This window comes from Gambusia affinis, linkage group LG24 (genome assembly GCF_019740435.1).
Source record: "Gambusia affinis linkage group LG24, SWU_Gaff_1.0, whole genome shotgun sequence".
Taxonomy (NCBI): Eukaryota; Metazoa; Chordata; class Actinopteri; order Cyprinodontiformes; family Poeciliidae; genus Gambusia; species Gambusia affinis.
Genome location: NC_057891.1, coordinates 1784403 through 1804977, shown reverse-complemented (window position 1 = coordinate 1804977; position 20575 = coordinate 1784403). Strand labels below are relative to the sequence as shown.

Here is a 20575-nt window from a genome sequence, read left to right as displayed (position 1 = left end):
AAAGTTTTTTAACCTACATTTAAACAAAATGCTGACGGAAAGAACGACGACAATTTTCTGAGATTTTTAGCAGCAGATTATGTTGAGTTGTGGATGCAAGATTTGTTTTAAATCTTTGAAATTTCAACAACCTTAGCTTTCTAATGATGCATAATATCTATACGACTGTAGAAAAGTGTATGAATGCTAACGGGTTAAAATGTTTTCCTTTCAAAACAAAAGCCTGGAAGCCATTTTTTCCCCTCAGATTTAAGAACATCCTGCATTTAGATTGTTGAGGATTAATTAAGAAAAACACATTTCTGTGAAATCTTAGCTCATTAAACCATCTTCACCCCCCACCAGCAGCCACTGAAGAGAGGAAACAAGTGGAGCATAGACCCTCTAATTGCAAGCCGCTCTTACCTGCCTCCCCTCCTCCCTACATGAGGGGGAGAGGACAAGGACAGGCGTGTTTCTTGTGTTTGAAATAAACATGACCCTTGTGGTTTCTCCCAAGGCGAGAGTTAAGAAAAGGGAAGAGACGCCTGAGTGACAGTAAAAAGGGAAGAGCTCTTGACGACGGCGACGATCCTTCTGGCTGAACAAAAAGAGGAGAGAGGAGTTATCATGAGGAGCAGCGCCATTCACCGCCCCTTGGATCTAAAAATAGCACAATGTTCACCTCCTGACTCACCAAAATAAAAGCCTCTGAACTCGTCTTTTTAAAGCCAACAGGTAAGTTTATTGAAAGGCAGAAAATCTTCTGAAAAGTTTACAATTTTGTAAAAATTTAACTATTTCGGGACAGAAGTTGAGCTATTTTCTCATGTACGGAATCCTCGCAGTGCCATAAATGCGTTCAGCTTTACATGCGCCGGGTGTTAATTGTATGAAAGACGAAAGGAAAGGGAGGGGCTCAGTGACGAGAAACGGCTCTGCTTTGTAAAAATCTTCCAATAAGGGATTATGACACAGATCATAAATATACTCAACCTTATAAATATTTGAGCTTGGCTACTCCCCTTGCTTAATGTGCTGTACAGGCCCTAATTAAGCCTGTATCTGATAGATGCCACTGCATAATGATGTGCGGGTGTCTGGGGTGGGGGCGGCGGCGGCGGCTGGGGACAAAAGTATCATCCGAAGCACTCGCTCTGTAATAATGATAGCAATGTTAATGACGGCGCTGCTACTTCAATTAAAAGTACTCAGCTACGACGGCGGCTGTCGACGCGCTGACCCCGGCTGAGAGTGGAGAGGTAAGCCGTCTCCCCCTCCGGCAAGAAAATCCGCCTTTTATCAGGTCAGTTTGGACGGGAGCTGGGGCTAATTTTGTTAAGCCAAGTGAGAATATCAACGTCCTGCAAGAAGAGTCGGATACAGAGGCTAATTTATCCTGATTCTGACGTTGTTACACCTGCTGCAAAGCTGCATTTCAGTCGCAGTTAGAGCAGAAGCAGCAGCTGTTTTAAATACAAGAACCCAAAAGTTTTCGGTTTTGTTCAATTTTGCATTTTAGGATAAAAACAGGCAAAAATAATATTTTTTTTTTTACCTATTTGACAATAAATTAAGCATAAATTATTTTAATTAGACAAATGATCAGATTTTGTTTTTGTGGAAACAGGACTGTAGATCAAAAACTTATTAAGTTAAATAAAAAGCAATTGAATAAAACTACAGTTTTCATTTTTAACCAAGGTGTAATTTCAATAATAAGTAAGTTAAAATAAATAAACTAGAAAGCTTGGAAAAGATTATAAACTTCCTATTACATTCAACTTTTTTTACGTAGATTTTTTTTCCTCACTTATTCTTGAATTGTGTTCAGGGCCGCAAAAAAATCAGTCCAGGGGCCACAAATGGCCCTCACCCCCCACTTTGAACATCTGTAATTCATTATGTTTAGCAATTAAATAACGAGTTCAGGCTAAAAACTTCTGCAAAATGTGCAGATTTTCAATAATACCTCTTTATTTTCAGGAACATCTTGAGTAAAAATTGTGGATAATCTTTTTTAAAAACCTCCAGTAATGTGAACACAGAAGGTCAGGGGTCAAGTTGAGGGTCCAACCCACCAAAGATTCCCTTCTTATTTAACAAGCTGAGTTTTAACGCTTTGGAGCTCATTAAAATGCAAAAACAGCCTCGTTACGTGGTTGTCAGGGTCCCGGTTTCCCTTTCCAGTTTTACACGCCGATCAGCGAGAAGTTTCTTTTTACTCCATTTCACAAACTGGAACACTCCCTTCTGTTTTTGTTGCTTTAAAAAGAAACAGTTTCCAACTTCCTGCTAGCAGGAATTTGGATCATCAGCTAATACGGCCTGATTCTGATGCTTTTCCACCTATTAAAAAGATAATTTAAATAAGATAAAAAATAAAACTATTTCAGAGTCAAGCCTGCTAAAAAGCTCAGAGTTAAGTTAAGAAAAGTGTCACATTTCACTGGTTAGACAGATTACTTTCTATTTATTTCAATTATTGATATTTAGAGTTTTCTTCATTTTAAATCGTGGGTTCAGTTTACAAAAGGTTCTCTAAATGGTTTTAAAGGGAGCAGGTGTGCTGAAAATGATACGTTTTTAAGGAATAGTCAGTCCTATCTTCTTTTAATTAAGTCAAAAAAGTAAAATTGTGCTTTACTGGTTTTGAAAACACAAAAAGAAAAGAAGGTTTGGGCCAAATAACACGTCCAATTCACCTAAAATCTTAATTTTGCTTCCATTTTTTGTTTATTTCACCTCCAGATCTGCACTAAGTCTCCCACAAACCGTCTCCTCTAAGTTGCAGCTTAAACTTTGCAGCTCTGACAGTTTTCTGCTGATGAAGTCCCCTCGCCTTGCGCTGGATTTGCTTTGCCAAGCAGTATTTGAGCTGCGATTCACTCAGTAACATGCCAACCAGGTTGACACCGAGAGGAAACGTCCAACTCCCCCGAACCAGTAAATTATTCTAATAAAAGAGCGAAAAAAGGTTACGAGACAATATAGGTTGCCATTTTTGAGCTTTTACTGCACGTGGTGAAAGCTGAAAATAAAGAGAGGAAACCTGGCCTAGTTTTAGGTCTTGAGACAATTTATAAGAAGAAAATAGATGCAGAAAAGCTGCATTTTTCTTTTTACAATTCCCTACAGAGGAGTCCAGCCGGGACCGCGGCGATTCTTCTGAGCTTCCCCCGATTTAGGCGTTCAACTCGTAACCCGAGTTCGAAAAGCCACCTCATTGTCTGGCGAAGCCGTGCATCAATCAGCTCCGGCCACATTCAGATGATCAATGCAGATTAATTATGTAATAGCTGCTTGGCGGCGCGCCACGTGCAGCAGGACTTGCTCAGGTAGCGAGGATTTATTCAATTACTGCACCGCAGAGCTGCAGGAGTATCTGGGTTTTCACCTCGCACACAGGCTCCCCCTCTCTGCTCTGACAAGCTCTCATTACTGAGCAAACACGCTGCCAAGTAGCCATGAAGCAGAGCCTAATAAGCACATTATTGTATTTACCTTAGATAAGGTGAGACGCAGAGGCGATAAGAGACAGATAGCAGCGTGTTTGCATAGCGGATGGAGCTACAAATCAGGATCCTGCTTAGCAGGAAGTGACTGAGCTAAAGGTCGTAAGCTAGCTCCTTCAACTTGTCACATAATGAGTTCATAAATCTGAAAGTACCTGGACTTACACTTTAAATCTTAATCTTTTACGTTTTAATGTCTTTTGCTCACACTTTCTTGTCTGTTTATTATTCATTTCCCAATATGTAGCGCTTTTAGCTAACGCTACGTGACTCAAATGTGGGCATTTGGTGGCAGTTTACAACTTTTTCCAAACCTTTATAGTAAATATTTACTATTTATTACATTTGTTTAGCATAAATCCTGCCTCACACCTTCTTATTTTAGTTGTTTTGGTATTTTTATTGTCAAAAACATTTTGCGCCTCCTATGCTAACTAGAGAAGCTCAATAAATCAGAAATATGAAAAATAAACATTATTTTTAAATCACATTATAATTCAATTCCAGATGGCCCCCACTTTACTGTGAAGCTTTTAATGTCAGAATTATTTTTGTTTAATTTAAATGTTTTTTTAAATTAAACTTTATATATATATATATAGTTAGCAGCAGGCAGATTTAGCTCATTCTTCTTTTAGATTAAAAGATGGCAGATCTTCGCTGCTAAAGAAAAAGATAAATTTGTTTCCACTAAAGAAACAAGAACTTAAACCGTTTCAGCTAATCATTATTCTTTCTACATCAACCTTGACAGCGATTTGAACTTTGACTGCCGTGTCACTCAAAATCTGCTGGATTCAAACCCAAACCGAGAACAAAAACACGGAAACGTGAGTTTTTTGGATTTTTCTTCCCCCCACTGCGCCAGATGCGTGTCCCCCCGATCCGCGACACCCATCATCCTCCGCCTGCGTGTGACCCGAGACGGGCCCGCGGCACATTTCCGGGTAATTTCTCGCTCGCATCCCACACCGTCGATCGCGGCGCCGTTGTGAGGTGAGGGAAAGTGACAGCGCCGACTCTCCGGGGCAGAAGCTTCCCAGTCGAGTGGATCGGCGGACTGAAAATCGCTTATGAATAGTCATTAGGCTTTCATTACAAAGCCCCTCGCTACCCACTTCTTCCTGTGCAACCAAATGCTTCTTGTCATCCACACAAGGTGTATCATTTAATTGCCAATTGATTTCTCTGCACCCCTCCCCCTGCTTCTCTCTGTGACAACATGTCAGAGCAAAATGCTGCTTCGACCAGCCCTGGGCGGCCACGTTTTCTTGGCATCCCTGAATATTCTTCAAAAAAAGAGAGAGAGCTTATGTGCAATAATTAAAGACAGAAAGAGAGAGCAAGGAAGAGAGGGAGGAAATATTCTTTGTGTGACTGTTTGCAATTGTTTCTTTGTGACCCATTTTCTGATTCGGAGGCCTCAAAAGCTGGAAAAGCTTCTGGGTAAACAGTTACGGTGGGAGTCTGTTCAGTCCTACAGAGACATTCGCTGAGCCTGGTGCAGAAACCAACAACTTTAACACATTTGTTAAGATTTTACTGCTGCCTAACCTGTGGCTCTTTTCACTAAATCAAATCTGATTCCTTTCAATTTGGGTGATGAAAAAATGATCCTATCCACAAACACAAAGATGTGAAAATCAGCTGAGGGAGAAACTGACTGACAGCCGTCTGCAGAGACTTTGATGATGTTTTTTACAAAAATCTAAAACTGCAATCAGAGCACCTACAGTTTGAGATTTTAAGATGGAAACAAATATTTTTTATGCAACTAGTGGCTCTCGATACAAGTGGTTAAACCTTTAAATCTGACCAAGTATTTTGTATATTTTCTGGTGTAATTACTTTAGTATAAGAGAAAAATAGGAGCTTGTTTTAAGAGAAATAATCTGCCAATGAACAAAGACTGTTATCTATTATCAAGGAGTATTTCCTTAAAAAGGTCCTATAGCTGCTGAAAAGTTACTTTAGTCTTATTTGCATTTTAATCAGATATTAAACCAAAAACAGCTGGTTAGACTTTTTGCAGTGTTTTCTCTAAATTTGTTGACGTTTCAGGGTAAATTTTCCTCTTTAATCTCTATTATTAGTTCAACTGACAGATTATTTTACTTGAAAATGCATTGAAAACCTCTGATCACTCCAAAAACACAAAATCTCACCAAGGTCCAATTTCTACTGCAAGTAAATTAGCACACTTGAAATAAGACAAAAGTAAATTACAACTAACTAAAACTGTGACGTTATAAGTGAACCAACCTGCCTAGCAGTTTTTTCTAATCAATTTATTGACTTAGAAAATCTCATCGCCTCATTTAAAGCATGCACTAGACCAGTAATATGTGGTAAAATTTGTTGTTTTTACAGTATAATCTGTAAAACAAATGCTGAGCAACAAGCTTTGACCAGCTGAGGGTTGTGCAGTGAGAAACTTTCTGCATGTTTCCAGGTCATAAACGGTAAAATCAAACGTTCCTGTGTTTGTCCTCTCAGGTGTTCTCCGTCTCGCCTGTATTTACAGTTTTTACACGCGTGGAGCATTGAGCTCGCAGCCTCGTCTTTGCCTTACAAAATGCGGCAAATCAGGGCCCTCGCCGGCCCCCCGCGCCCGCCACCCCCTTTGACACGTAACGCAGCACGATTATCGAGTTGGTGCAGCCTTAATAAGCTGAATAATGAGGGAATTTCAGAAATGCCCGAGCGCCATTATACCCCAACAATAAGAGCTAGGAGTGAGTAAACCAGTGCGGGGCAGAAGGTAGGCGTCGGGGATATAATGAGGCTACTGTGTCAGTAATGCAGTCTCTATTGTACACCCATGTAAAAGCCCATTTCTTCACATGCACATTAAGCCAGTCAGATTTCTGGAAGAATGGCACACACAGTTCTTCTTCTACTTCACCCCTCGCTCTGTTTTCCCTGTTTCTCTTGTCTGTCGTCTCAGTGGCAGCCGGTGACAGTGGCTGGCAGCCGCCTGGCTTCTTCAAGGCAAACATTACAGCGAAAGATGAGCTGCAGGTGTGCCAGGCTTGTAAACATGCGCTAATTACACTTTTTTTTTCCAGCGGATGACAATGAGGTCACTGAAATAATTGTTGTGTTTTTATGAGCTGCTCTGCTGCTTGTAATCCTAAATAATGCACACCAAAACAAACTCGCTGCATGCTAAAATGCTTCACCCGCTAACCTGCTTTGCAACCAGATCCTTTAAACGGACAATCAGGGTTGCCATTAATTATATCTGCAGCTCACTCAATACCCGGACGGTAAATCAGGCCTCAAGAATCATCCTTCAGCTGGAAGATGTAGGGAACAGGGAGGTCTGTTTCAAGAAAACAATCTCTCCCATGTATTGTCAGATAGGAGGGAGGATCCACAATGAATAGGCACATACATCAAAAGACCTGCCAAACAATTGTCTGCTTTTTATTAAGAAGCTCCGAACGTTGCTGCCGGACAAGGCCAGGAGAAGTGCCAGGTTTGCACTTTTTTTTTTTCCCCTGCAGTGCAATACAGGTGCACGATTTAACAGCCCCTCATTCGGTGTGTGTTTTCCTACAGCATAAAGAGGCTTGTAAAGCACCCTAATCTGTCAGGGCTGCGCCACGGCTTGGCTCTACACAGACAGGAGATACGCCTTCGCCAGGGCGCCTGCTCCTTTTCAAGCCGAGGTCACAAAAATCCAGGTGGATCGCCAACACGAGCCAAGTTCCCCTCCTTCCCCCCAGCTGCTTTTATTCCCCCGACGCAGTTAAACCCATGAATACAGATCTCCCCAAGCCCTGCAAGGCCTGGCAAACCTCCAGAGAGAAGCTGAAGTGAGCATTTCCCATCTCAGCAACTCACTTCTCCCTAACATTTACTCCTGGGAGTCGCCTCTTGTCTGTGAAAAGGTGAACAAATGTGCAAGTGTAGGAAAAGCAGCTACACGTGTTCACAAAGTAAAGCAAAGGTTTCTCAGTTGACTGAAAGTTTGTGTTTTTACAGGTCACTGCAGGATGCAACGTCACCATATCAAAGTCTGGTGGCTGATTGAAGGATCTAAACATTGAAGGATCTAAACATTGAAGGATCTAAACATCTACATCTCCAACCCTTGTCCTCAAGATCTAATGTCCATGACTTTTGCCATCCTGAAGATGTAATCCAGTCACTAGATTCAGTTTAGGCTTCTTACGATTGGGGACCAAAGTTACACCAACAACCACTGAAGGAAACGACGCAAAAGCACAACTTCCTACTTCAGAAAACGGAAACGAAAATGGAGTAGCGTCACATTTTAGCGGTTAGTCATTGACTAAACCTCACGAGCCATTTCTGCTTCAAGCACTAGACTCCTGCGTTTGTTTTGGATGTTTGTACCCAGAATGCTCTGTGCTGTAGTCCACTTCCTGTTGCCAAATGCACCAGAGTTCACTTGAACCAAACTGAGAACCACATTTTTCTGCAGTCACCACCAAACTGAACTTCCACCGTCGTCAAACAACTTCAGATTTCTAAAATATTGCACCAGGTTATGCGAACGCGCTCTCATTAACCATCGTTGTGGCTTTGGGCTGTCGTTCTCAAGAGGCTGACAAATATTAGCATAGAAATGAAAGCAGAAAAGTTTCACACAGGAAGACTATTGGTTACGCACGGCGTCCAAACCTGCTTTGGCCTTCACCGCTCTTGGACTAGCCGTTAGCTTTAGCCTCCAGAAGAAACTAAGAAAGTTCTCTGCTGCTAATTATTTTAAAACGAGAGTCAATTTAAACATTTTAGACTGAATGCACCATTTCCCACCGTAAACAACTCAAACCGAAGAGTGCAACTTGAAATGTCCACCTGGAGCTTGTAGTCCTGCCTGCTGCACTTTGTTTGAACATTTCTTTCCATTTATGGAGGGGAGGGGGCCAATCTTTTGCCGTACTTTTTACAAGCTGTTAATATTGATTGCTGCCGCGGCTGAGGGAGGAGGGCGGCTCAATCTCAATAATAGCATTCCATTATACGGCAGACGACAGCCGTGCCGAGTGTGCATCTTCCATGCAGCCACGCATTTAGAGTATTATCAAATTGATAGTGACTCAAATTGATTTGGATAATGAAGGTCGCTGCACCTTGAAATATAATGGCCACTTATTGTAATTACCGTCACAATTATCAAGGTCACCGCATCAAAAACAAAAGGGGCTGACATTGTGACCACTGCAATGGAGTCTGACTTGCCTTTATTACCGATTCTGATGCCGTTACATTTTACGGTGCGGGGAGCAGATAAAGGGTTTGATGGAGGTCACGAATTTTCACGTCAGAAACTACAAACAAACAGAGATTGAAACCTTGACAAGTATTCCTGCCTGATTTTTTGACAACCGCTGCCCTTCACCCTCCTCTTCTCCTCCTCGCTGCCTCCGACGCCCATCAACATGTCGGGAAAAACAGGGAATGACATCCCTGTACGAGCAAACTGTCACGCTCGGCACCTCGGATGAGGCACTTGCGGGCATTGTGCACAAAATGACAGGGTCCCTACTTACTTTCAGATCTTTTTGGAGAAATTTTTAAGGGGAATTTGAGAGTAAAACCTTGGAATATCTAGAATCCCATGTAATACCTTTCCCTAAAATGAAAACAAAACCAGAATAATATCTGGTGGTAAACGGTCCTGTGGACTGTACCACTATCTCCGTAGAATCAAACAATGTTGAAGTGTGTTTCCTTTCACACAGTTGAGCCCGCAATAAACCCTTGGCCTTTGTTTCGACTACACCGAGCAGAAGGATGACCTCAGCTTTGAAACAATAAAGTGCCTGTAATGGTCTCTCCAGAGGCCGGCTGCCTCAACTTTGTTTCTCCTGAAAGTGTGAGAAGAGGGCAGGAATGAGGGAAAAGGCAAAACTTTCCCTGCATCTTACCCAGTTTGAAGGCTTTGAAGGTGAAAGTTGAAGGAATGCTCCTGGTTGAGACAGGATGAAGGCCCAAAGGTGGACAAACAGTGAGTGAAAGTGTGTAATAGTAGTAAGAGTGGTGGTGGAGGGTACTGAAGGGGCGGAGGCATGGCAAACTGCTAAGAGGATCAAATATTGAAGCACAACAAAAGCCGTGTCACAGGGGCGTTTGAGTCACAAGTCTCCCTCCTCCGCCACCCCGTACCTCTAACCTCCTGTTACCACGACAGCGCTCTGCCACAAAGACAGCCCCCGATATGACAAAGAACAAAACGGCAGACAGATGTAGGTATTGTCATGCAGAATGTTCCCTCCCTCCTCCTCCTTCTTCTCCTTCTGCACTCACAGAGGAGGAAGGAAAAATAAAAAGACCCAACAACCTGCACTTGCGCCTCCAACACCTCTAAAAAAGAGCAACCGGGTCGCTGCCCTGTGGTTGAGATCGCTGACGGCCAAAAGAGCAAGCCAACCTTCTGGTCACGAGAGGTGAAGCCAGCTTCGAAACAACCCTGGAAGCAGAATTTGGACTTCCAAAGCCAAGTCTGCAAAGGTGGTAGTTTGGGTCGATATTTTTGTGCATAAAATGCGGCCGGTTTCAGAGCCAAAACAAATCCGAAGATTCTGGTTTGTGTTATTCTAAGAAAAAGAGCCACAGCCTCACTATCATGGCTCGAGACTGGGAGCCAGACTGAGGAGGAGATTGCCGTTTCTTGAGGCCAGCTGATGCATTGATCTAGTTTCAACATCAAACAGGTTTTATTTTTAGCATCCTGGCAAACCGAGCGAGACCGAACTGTCGGGGTTTGCTTGTTCAACTGGTTAGGAGAGGACTGGATTTGTTCTTTAACTCAAGTTCTCGTCTGGGTCAGCTTTTCCCCCAGGTGTCGGGTCATCTATGTCGGGGGTGACCCACAGTCCGAGGTGAGCTCTTGATGAAGCCGGGACGTATTATTACAGCTGGGGGACCTGTGGAGACCTCTGGCATGGGGACGGGATCTGATTGATTCGGACCAGATGGGCGTCCGGACACGTTTGCAGCGGGGCGACTGAAATAGCTGCACGCCGTCTCGCTGCATTCCTCGGGAACATTGTGCACGCTCTTTAACTACTTTGACTTAAAGGAATCAAAATGCAACTCGATGCCATGAAACATGCTCACAGTATGCTAACTGCAGCTCTAGCACATTAGATTATACATCAGTTCAAAACCACAAAGGAACTCCATTGCTGTTGGTAAAGACCAGTTCATTTGGTTGACCAAACTATAACGCTTATTTTGTTTCAATTTGTTCAATCAGTGAACCCAGCTAGCTAAAATATTCATGCTATAAACAGCAAATGAAGCAATTTATAGCTGTTTTCACTCTTTCTTTGCAAAAGCATTGGTTAAGACTGGCCCAATAGTTCACAAAGTTATCAAACCCAACTTCATTTTTTTACTAAATGTAAAGTTTTGGTAAATTCACCAATTTTAGGCTAAATTTGGGTCATTAGCTAAAAAGTTAGCCAAATTGAAGCGCTAAAACGAGATATTTCCCCTGATTTTTACCCAAATAAATCATCCAATTAGCTCAGTAAATCAAATGTCCAAATTTAAGACTAAATCCACAAATTATAGGTCAACATTTACCCGTCTTCCTAGTTAGCCAAAACCTTAGTGAAACATTACCAAGTTCAAATGCTAAAACGAGAGATTTCCCCCGATTTTTACCAACACAACTGAACCAATTAACCCAATAAGACAAAAGGTTTTACAAACTGAATGCAGTCCTATATTTTGTCCAAATTCACGAGTAAAATCACAAATTTTAACTCAACAAAGTCCCAAAAACTGAATTAGCCTGAATGTTTGCTTCAAAAGACCCAAATCCACTAACTTAGAAAACATATTCCCAATCATTTTAATCAATAGTTATTAATGTTAAATTATTAAAGATTATACTGAAAGAGGGGCCAAAACAATCAAAGCCCATGTGGTCGGGGTCTCCACTGAGCATGTGCACCAAAATAACAAATTACTTAACGCTGCAGGAGCTGATATGACCAGAGCGGTACCTTAAATTAGCCGGGGATTTAAGCTAATTGGTGAAAGTCATCTGCTCCAACCTTCAACATGCTAAATCCCCTGACCCCAGTCTAGACTGAATTCTTGACAGTCCTGCGCTGATGTCCTGGGACGACGGCAAAGGGGAGACAAATCCAGAGCGGCAGGCCAATCCGACACCAGGCCCGTCTCCGGGGTTTTAATGCCGGATGGCAGCGCAGGCCTCTGTTTGGGGAAATCAATTACGGTTTAAAAAGGTGATTCCTGGCCGCCGTTATTCCAGGGAGAGAGGGGAAAGGAAGCGAGGGGTGTTCCCATGGGGTTTACATAAAAAACACCCACACTCATATAATCCCACACCTCAATGGCACCATTGTCCTGTGAAACCGCATAAGAGCAAATTACCTGATTTGAAAGTTTACACGGTTGTTTTATAGCTGGTTCACTCTTAGAACCTGTTGAAAGAATCATTTCCAAGCTCATCTCTGATTTGGGTTTTATTAAATGGTCCCTACATTTCTTTAAAGACACAGTGGATCCAGGAGACGACACAAACTCATTCTGAAACCAGAGATAATTCAAATCTCCTATTCACTTCTCCTCTAATTCCTGATGAACTTTGTTTCACTTTGCTTTTAGCTGTTCTCACCCTCTGGTTCGGTCCGCTTGTTCATTAAAACTCACATCTGATACCGCGCTATCATCCGCCACCAAAACCCTGAAACCTGTGAGAACGGCTGGGAAGGGCTTTATCCTCGTTCTGCAACGTTTAGCGGTGAGCTTGTTGGATTTCACTCAGTTACAGCATGTATCAAAGGAAAGGAGTCTTAACACACACAAAGGTGCCTCTACACCTTAGCGTCGACTTTAATCTCTGCCCCGAGGCTCCAGACAAACTATTCTTTCCCCAGCAAGGCACCTTGCATAAGATGTCGAAATCAGCTTACGACATGATCTTTTAAGAAAGCCCGCTCTTGTGTGCAGGTTTATAACTGAGTGGCATTGTGATCTGCTAAAAGATGAGCATCCACCTCACCTCCGTATCGCAGCCTTCAGCGCTCAGATACACATAAACAAAACCAGGCAGCGAGGCCTGATGCATAACTCTTATTTATGTCATTCAATTTAGCCCTGCTCACTTGGCAATTCATTTTCATGATCAATTACAAAACCTTTAGGCATCTGTAATGCATTTGCTTTGACAGGGTGAATTCACAGACGCCCGCTGAACAAACACACACACTGTAAACTAAGCCGAGCGCCTGGAAGAACAGGTTGGATAATTCTCCTGCTTTTCATTTGTGAGGATTTTCCCCCTGGGAGCCAACAGTTACCTCCACCTTTGAGGCTAATAGCAAGAGTTGTTTGTTTTTTTCCTTTTATTGTTGTTTTCTCGCACATCTGCAGATGATTAACAGGATGCAAAAATGTAATGTGAGCAGAGAAGAGCGTTTTTTTTTTTACACTACGATCATTAATGAATCAAAGTACAGAAAAAAACATATTTAAAGATCATTTGATCATAAATTACAGCTAAAATTACCTTTTTGCAAAGCTTATTGGCTGAATTAGACTATTTTAAACTATTAGTTGATCTAAAAAACAGAATTAACAGAACAGTAATTAGAATAATTATTTACAATACAATAATCATTTAAAATATTGATTTTCTACTTTCTACATTTACAACAACAAAATATTCCAGTACATTTAAGCTAAATAATAAAACTATTTAATAAAAAATATTTTTATTAATATTACTGAAATTTACTTAAAGTATTTGACTCAGTTCAGTCTAGCTAATGCAGCTAAAACTAGCTAAACCAACATAGCTAGCATGCTAAGCTAACTTGAGTCAAAGCTAAGCTAAAAATGATCAAGTATGTTAAAATATATTTGAATTCCTACATAACTAAAAGTAAAACCAGAATATTGAGATAAAAACTTGAGTTGGATTATTAAACACACCAACCCAAAAAAATCAGCTAAGCTAACTAGCATTTTGTTTGTGCAAACTTTATCACATAAATGAGAAAACATTGTGTAAAATGTAATAGAATTGAGTCAAATGTGTCTTAGATCAAAAGCTTGGTTATGTTACAGTTTAAGAATAAAACCCAAAAATGGTGTTTGATTTTTTTCTTTTGAGTTTCTTTACTCAAGCTAATCGAGATAAATATCTACCTCTAAGCTAAAACTGCTTCAAAGTGCAGAAACGCATCAGAATGAGTAAAAGCAACAATATTTTTATTATTAATTTACACCCTGGCTGATGAAATCAACTATTTATTGCTTTAATTTTGTAAAAGAAGGATTAGTAAGAATATAAAAATATTTGGTTCCATCTAAACCGATATGTAAAGGTACAGCAGGGGAAGGAAAGTAAACGATGGGAGTTAAATGACCATGTAGTGACAGAATAAAACAAGTTTATGGAATGAAAATGGGAAAAGGTTGCAGCATCTCGGCAGCAGATCCGGTAAAATAAACAAAGCATCTGAAAAAATCTGAAGTTTGTCCTCTGCTGCCTCCCTCTCCTCCCCTCACCTCCTTCAAACAGGTTCGATTTTATGAATCACCGCTGGCCCCTGGAGGGAACACATTGTGCATTCCTACAGCCGTGGCCTCTGCTCATATACAGGGATAATTCATTTCAATATTTATCTCTATGAATATTTTGTTCTTGCTTCTTCTTTTCTTTTCTTGTGGGGTGAAAAATAAGGTGGAAATCACAAAACGGGTTTGGGGGGACGCACGGCGCCGGGCTGCAGCGTGGAGGTGGGAGGCTTGGAGGAGATCATCAGAAAGGGAAATTGTGCACAGCAGGAAGAAAAATCATTGTGTTACCCCAGGTGAAAAATATTGTTGCTTTGCTTAAAAGTGCATGCAAGGCGAGCTACATTATTAGAATGTTTAAATATTAATTCTTCTGCTGGGTAGTAAAGATGATGGAGTCGCCGAGTCAACTACTTTGTTTTTCCTCCCCCTGCTTGCAGGCCACAGCTGCATTATTTCTCTCATCTGAGCCTCGCTTTGTTCCCCGTTCCTGCAGAAAAACACTCCCCTTCTTGCACTCAGGGTCGCTCTCCAGATCATTTCTGATGTTTAAACAAAACATCTGATATAACTGGAAGGACGTGGAGGGTAAAATGTGGCAGCTTTGATGTGGGAATCAATACTCCTGGTTTTTGTCCTGACTGAAGGTGAGCTTGCATTTCAAGCCCTCTACGGAGTCGGCACTTAGAGGTACAACAAGACGCAAAAACGAGGTTTTTCTATGAAGGTAGCAGAGTGGACAGGAGGAAGTTTCACTCCTAAAATGCTATGAATAAATTTGAGAATCTAATTATCACCTGATGCTCATTTCCCTGCTTCATGCAGAAGTCGTTCAGCGAAACGTGGCTGAATAAAAACGACTGGAGGAACGGAGCAGAGCGGCTGTTTGCCCAACAAAGCCAGGTGCGATTCACAAGGATTTTCAAGGTAAAGTGTGGATAAAAAGAGAAAGATTTCAAAGCCGCCGGCTTAAAGGTGAGCATTAAGCTGCTCAAATCTGAAACGCTTTAGAAAAGTGAAGAGGATAAAGAGTGAAAACGCTGAAGGAGGAGAAACAAGAAGGTGAGAATCAGGTAGTTTAGCAAATCAGTGAGACTATTTAGACCTAAGAAAGGAATTCACATTGAAGTTATTGTACAATAAATGACAAATTCACCTAAAAACTGAAAAGATTTCACTTGAATTAGATGAGTTTGAAACAAAATATTTAGGTTTTTGAACCATTTAAATATTTGGAGTTCCTTTTTTAAAATTAATTAGATACTAGATAAAGCTTTATGGTATAAAACCCTCTAAATGTAGGGCTGATTTTGCAAATAAATAAATGTAAAACATATAGAAATGTTGAAGATGTGTGCCATTAGTTATATTAAACCATTTTTAAATAATAATAAAACATTTTACCAAATTTCTGCGATATCAAGTCTGTATTTTCTCTAAAAGAACATTAATGTGTTTAAGCCTGAAAGGTCAGATGGTTTTGAACTCATTTTAATTTAACACTGGGGTGTCCAAAGTGTGGCTCGGGGGCCATTCGTGGCCCTCGAATAGATTCTGATCGGCCCCTGTCCACAAGTCAAGAATAGTAGAAAATTTGACCAACCAAACAGAAAACAATAAACTGATAAAGGTTCGTTAAGGTTTCTGCATTTTTCATTTGATAGCCAGTTTTGGTGACACTACAAATCCAAAAGGAAAATCTCAAAGCAGCCTAAACGTCTTTATTTTCACCCAGTAAGCTGCAGCCTGAGGGCAGCTGACGGAGCAGACAGCAGAGACCTGCAGAGTGCTGCCTGTCCGCCCCACTCCGCCCCACCTGAGAGCGATCGCGCTGCATGTTCCAGTCACTCATGCGTGAGAAGCAATACACAAGTCCGGTGTACAGCCACTTTAAAAGCTCATCAGGCGCGTACTCCAGCTTGTAGGAAATACCTTATTCATGACAGAGCTGGCTGTAGCCTAGGTAATTACTCGAATCAAGGTGGCCTCGGAAATGTTTAAATCTACAAGGACTGGGAGGAGGCATGAATAATGCAAAATAATTTGCATCTAAATTTTTTAAGTGTGCTTTATTTGAAAAAACTAAAACATGGGCTTGGATTAAACTTTGATGAGTGAAAGCTGAGGAAAACCTCCCGTCTGAAGAGGCGATGCAGACTGGAGGTAATGCTGATAAATAATAATTAAGAAAGAGGCAATGCAGCGGTGGGGAATCAGAAACAGGTTGCAACTCTTACACCGCCTCTCAACATCTCGATCGGCGGGTTTCTCCCCCTCACACACACTTTTACAGCTCCAACCCCCTGAATATTTATGAGAATGTGTTGTTCACAAAGCAACGTTTGTAGCTTTCATCAGGTTTGAATGTTCGCCACCCTGCTGATGATGAGTTGTGCATGTAAGGAGGCAACGCAGGTGATGTTTACACACTACAGCGTGCAGGAAGAGGCGGAGGTTAAGTGCTTACCTGCTTTGGAGAGAAGAGGCGTGAAGAGGAGAGGAACCGGGAAAAAGAAGAAAAGAACCCGGTTAGAACATGAAGAGCTGGATTTAAGACTTTTAGATTGGAAAAGTGTTTAAACAAATGATCCACACCAGGTTTAGGGATCAACAAATACTCTTAATTTAACATAAAATACCAGAACATTTGAATAAAAACACAATTCAAGAAAACAAGAAGAGACTTCTGCCTGTTTATGGTAAAAAAAAAAGTATTAAAACCTTTGAATTTATAATAATAATAATAATAATTCAAATAAACTCATTTTTATTGCTGTGATTTTCTCCTGGTAAAACCAGATAACATGAAATATAATAATATTATCTACATATTTAGTAACAAGAATATACAAGTTCTGAAAAGAAGCTGCAGCTGGGTTCAGTTTTAAAAATGATTTTAAAAATCCTTATTGATCCCCTGAAAAACAATAACAGCCCAAACATAATCAATAATCAAGAAAATCAACCTGCTAGCTGTTAGCATTCGTCCAACTCAAAACAGGAAGTGGGAACGCTGCGCAACATAAACAATCTTCCGGCTGCAACACGCTGCGCTAAATAATAAAAGATTAATTTAATTTAATTTACCTCCAGGAATTTTAATAATGGAGCCAATCTAATGATTTGAGAAACTGCTGCAGGTTTAGATATTTCTGTTAAAGGTTTGGCAAATATTATAGTTGATCATTTTGTGTTGGTGGGACTGGATCCACATCATCAGATCATCAACACTCATTTCTAATTCTTTCTATTACAACATCTAACATATAGAACATTTATCTAAACATTTAATATACAATCTTATATATTAACTATGTGAGACATAATAAGTCATTCAGCTCCACAAAGGTTTAAAATCAAAACATCTGGTTGGATACAGAACATTGATCCTTTTTGACCAGCAGGAGTTCCTCAAGGCTGGATGCTCGGACCCTGACACTGATCATAACCACCTTTCTGTACAAATAAACTCAATCTAATTCAGATTTTCACCCAGTTTAGGATGCGGATGGTTCCCAGCATGAAAAACTGAACTCAATCTGTACTTTGTTGAAATTCAAAGCTAAATTATCTCATTTATTTTGACTATTTAACAGCTGCTAAGAATTAGCAAAGACTGAGATGTAGATCTTTGAAACCGGATTTGTCTCTTCAGATGGTAAACCCCCCAAAAACAAAGCGAACACACACACCAAAACACACACACCTCTCTCTTTGTTAAACAAACCATATATCTGCTTTTCTCTGCGGCTTGGCCTGGGCTGGGAGGGCAGGGAGGTGATGGAGGAGAGGGGGATGAAGCAGGAGGAGGAGGAGTACGTTGGGTATTTTTAAACGGAGGCTGGAAACAAAGGCCCCTCCTGAGGCCGGCCCCCTGCCCGCAGGATCACCTAGTCCCAGGCTGCCCCGCTCCATTTTTCCCACGCTAACCTCCGGCCTCATTTGCATCCCCTGCTGCCCCTCGCAGCCATTATGTTCAGGTGAGCTGCTCTCTATGGAGGCTTAAGCGTGGCCGTCCCTGTTTATGTCTACGTGAATGTGTGTGTTTACGTGGTTTTTATTGGCGGGTCCCGGTGTGTGCGTGTGCATGTCCACCCCCTGATCCTGCTCTTAATTACGACTGACTGGCACCAGACACAATCGGCCCCTTGATTCGCCACCCTCCCCTCCGAGCGGCCCGCGCTGACCCGAATCATCTCCCAGCAGCAGCTGGAGGAGGACGGCCTCGTCTGCGCGCGATGACGGCCGCGACAGAGTTGCGCTGTCTTCCTCCTCCTGGAACACAGCTCAGACTATTATACCGCCGTTTCTATAGGCTACAACAGCTCTCTGTGCGCTACTGTATGAGTCCCGGCGCGGCGAGAGGCAGCAGCGTGTCCTATTCATTCATTAACACAGCTGTCGCACACGTTAAGCAGACTCAACAGTCAACAGCGTGAGCACTACAGGCTACATCACAGCCATAAAGTGCACTAATGGCTTCTGCAGCAGGAAGCAGGCGCTGTTCTACGGCACATTTATCACACCATACAAAGCAAAACATCCATGATACCAAACTGCGCCGTAAAGCCTTAATGATCCGTCTCTCACCTTCACCGAGACGCAGTTTAATTCAGGGCTTCTGCTTAAAATGAAACCTGAAATTCAGCGAGATACAGGAGCTTGTTTAAGTGAATAATTCATTAATATTGGTGAAAATATTCTATTGGCAGATTATTTCACCTATAACATGGAAAAATGTCTTTTTAAAATCAATATTAAGGAATTATTGACTCAAAACTGTATCTCACTGAAAACTCACTAGTAAGTTAGTTTAGTCTTAAATCAAGTGTATCAAGATATTTGCGTGAGAAACAATCCTTGGTAAGGTTTTGGTTTTTTGCAGTGCAGGTTTCCTCTGAAGTTTGATACTGGAGAGTTTAATGTTTTAGGACCAGAAATTCAGAATAAAATAAATGTGGAGATGAGAAATTTAGCTCAAAATTTTCCAGAAAAATATTTTAATTATTGTCACTTTATTTGGAAAATTGGTCCAGTTTTGTCTTTCCGGTTTGCTGTTTTTATTTCTAGACCAGATCCAATTCTTCAAATTTTACTTCTGAATAACTTAACGATAATCTGAAACATTGCTGATTATTAGTGGAGCTATTTTTTTCTTTAGCCACTTAGCATTTCTGCTAACGTTGAAAATGTTTAGCGCACTTCGCTTCTCCCAAAATAATTTTTCTGGATCAATTCTAAATCTTTACATCCTTGTTGAAGTTTTGTAACCATGCTTTTATTTTGAAGTGTGTGAAGACAGCAGTTCTGTTTCCTGTCCACACGTTTGATCTTTTATTGTAAGTTTATTTACCTACAATAATCTAAGGGAATTATGGAACATGTAAATTAAATGATCAACTTCTATTTATAGATATTAGCTGAACTGAAGTTAGCGTGTTAGCATCAGCTTTAGCTAATGGTTTACAACTGATTGTAAAACTGAAACCTGTTGATTCTTTATGTGCAAAAGTTTCAGGCCAGATACGATTTCATAGAAACTTTAATCCAAGGAGCCCGGATGTGTTAACATTTAAACGATGAAAGGTTTTCTAGACTTCCTAAAGCATTTCAGATGAAAATGACCAGGAAAATAGGAGATTCACTGCAAAAACAAACTAAAGAAATGTGCAAATATATTAGTACACTTGAAATAAGACCAAAGTAACTTACAAGTAAGATATAGGAGCTGCTTTTAAGCCAATAATTATTGGATATTGATTAAAAAATACATGCTAAGATTTAGTTTTTCTCAGATTTGTTGCCAATTATCACCTGAAATGTATCAAAAATAAATGAAGATCAGGTGATTCTCCTGCTCCACTGTCTGCGCTCCATGCAGACCAGACTATTAGATGATAAAAGCTCATTCATGACCTTCTGCTTGGCTGTTTGACTCAACCACTTACAGTCAGGGTCGGAGCGTTTATGTAAAAATGTTCACATTGTTCTCCCAAACAGACCTGAACTCCGTCACCCCGGCTGTGTCAGAGCCTTGTTCTTCCCACTGAGCGCCACACGCAGAAGAAAAAATAAAATAAAGTCGCCCAGTGATGTCGGGCCTGAGCGCTTCTTCACAGCAACGGCAAACAGACAGAACCAATGTTTGTCCTGCTGCAGCCGGGAGCCGCGCTCATAACTGCACCTTATTATTTCGCATCATCATGAGCTGCAAAAGTCCACGGAGGAGAGAGAGGAAGAGGAGGGAGAGGAGGGGGAAAGGTAGCTACGAGGCAGGAGGAAGCAAACACACACATGCCTAATATAATTGTCAGCGTTCATCCCTCCCCCGGCTCAAAGTGAAGTCCCGGCGTTCACGGAGAAGGGTAATTATCGTGTATCCCGAATGGGAGGATGCAACCAACTCTGGCTCTGATTAAAGGGGACAGGAGAGGAGTGTTGCCTCCCTTCTGCAAGCCAGCGTTTAGGGGGAGGCGCACCTTTCACTGGCCAAACAATGTCTGTCAGCCGCTATCAATAGCTGCTGTGGGAGGGAAACCGCGCCA

At 41.3% G+C, this 20575-nt stretch overlaps 1 protein-coding gene across 9 annotated transcripts in view; it reads right to left on the bottom strand.

Annotated features, from left to right (window-relative positions):
- Positions 1 to 20575, bottom strand: part of zeb2b (zinc finger E-box binding homeobox 2b) — a 95536-nt gene that overhangs the window by 51634 nt on the left and 23327 nt on the right. The window contains exon 1 of one of the 9 annotated variants that reach the window (XM_044109336.1): positions 16498 to 16566. The exons of the other annotated variants lie outside the window; for them this stretch is intronic. The gene's annotated coding sequence lies outside the window, so the exon portion shown is untranslated. Of the gene's footprint in view, positions 1 to 16497; positions 16567 to 20575 lie in introns of those variants that run through there. 9 annotated transcript variants of the gene reach the window in all.